Source organism: Chrysochloris asiatica, unplaced genomic scaffold (genome assembly GCF_000296735.1).
Source record: "Chrysochloris asiatica unplaced genomic scaffold, ChrAsi1.0 scaffold00190, whole genome shotgun sequence".
Classification (NCBI taxonomy): domain Eukaryota; kingdom Metazoa; phylum Chordata; class Mammalia; order Afrosoricida; family Chrysochloridae; genus Chrysochloris; species Chrysochloris asiatica.
The window spans coordinates 6,039,629-6,041,043 of NW_006408708.1; the positions used below are offsets into that span (position 1 = coordinate 6,039,629).

Here is a 1,415-nt window from a genome sequence, read left to right on the forward strand (position 1 = left end):
TACCTTTAGCAAAGCTTTACTCATGTGAGATATCAAAGAGATTGTCCAATGATTTCCGCATTCTGTTGGGTCACCTCTTTGGACTTCCTCCCTGAGTATCATTGGCTCTTGATCATATGGTGCCTCTTGAAATGGTTGAACATTAACCATTTCCTTTTGGTACAATGATTTATGGCAAATAAATTAGACCCTTGTTAAAATAGGAGGTCAGCTAAATGTCCAAACTTAAGAATGCAACAGCAAGAGATTACTTTGATTCCATAGCCTTCTTTAAGAGGTTGAGCTTTTTCAAAATAACTTTGAAATAACTGGTCCAGAACTCATTAGCATATGGGAATGCTTACTTACTAACAGGGATGGTAATCAGAAACACGTTTCCTTGGCATAACATCACCTCAACTGCTTCAGCTGCACTCAGAAGGACTTGTCGCTTCACCTGGAAACTTTCCGTAATACCTAGTACTGTCATATCTCCAGTGGCACCTTCTTTCATATCCAGTCCAGCTGTTTTATTGCCTTCACTGTGGGCAGCTTGGAGCTGTGCCACTAGATGTGCAGTGTCATAGCCTGCATTGTCAGCTATAATGGTTGGCAACATTCTCAGAGCTCCATTGCAACAGCTTCTTTGCCAGGTGTCCTATTGGCAAGTTGTGTAACAGTATGAGACAACAGCATCTCAGAACAACCTCTTCTAAAAACTATTCTAGAATCCTTCATAGTTTGGGCAAGAATACAAAGAGCATCATGCAGAGATCATTCTGTTTCATCTAAGATTTGTTGGGTAGCACCACACAGAACAATGGTGCAAGCCTCACCAAGAGCTACCCCAGAAAAGTGAATGAGTGTTTTCTTCTCTGATCATAACTTTCTCAATAAGTTTGCAACTTCCAAGCTATACCAATTCTGGGTGATCAAAGGTAGAAGCAATTTCAAAACCTGTGACAAGTGCCAGGTGTTCCACACCTGCAAAATCTGCATGCTCAATACACATGACACCAGCTGCCCCAAAGAGCTGTTCTGGGCAATTATAAATTAATTGTCCTGTTAATAAAGCAATTGATTTCGTGCTTCAGAATACATTCAACTTTCTCCGTCAGTTTTTTCTTTTCTGTATGTTCTATTTCTGCAACGTTTACTGTAGAATCAACTCTTACCCTGGAACAAAATATCTTTATTTGGTCAGTATCCATTCTGGTATTTGCAATAATAATTTTAGAATTTTCAATTCTCTTTGGTTGATTCACTCCAATCATTTTAAGCCTTCGTCTAAATAGGAATCTGCCAGACTTCCTCCTAATTTCTTGATGACATGAATTGCCTCCAGATTACTAGAGCTTTTCAGTCTGAGAACAGCTTCTACAGCTAACTTTGTAAAGTGATCCTTGCAATGAGTTAAAAGCTTTTTTTTTTTTTTT

The 1,415-nt window shown here is 38.9% G+C and overlaps 1 pseudogene; it reads right to left on the reverse strand.

The window, feature by feature from the left end:
* Window positions 1–340: 340 nt before the first annotated feature.
* The window catches only part of LOC102825684, a 2,100-nt pseudogene continuing 1,025 nt past the window's right edge, over window positions 341–1,415 (reverse strand).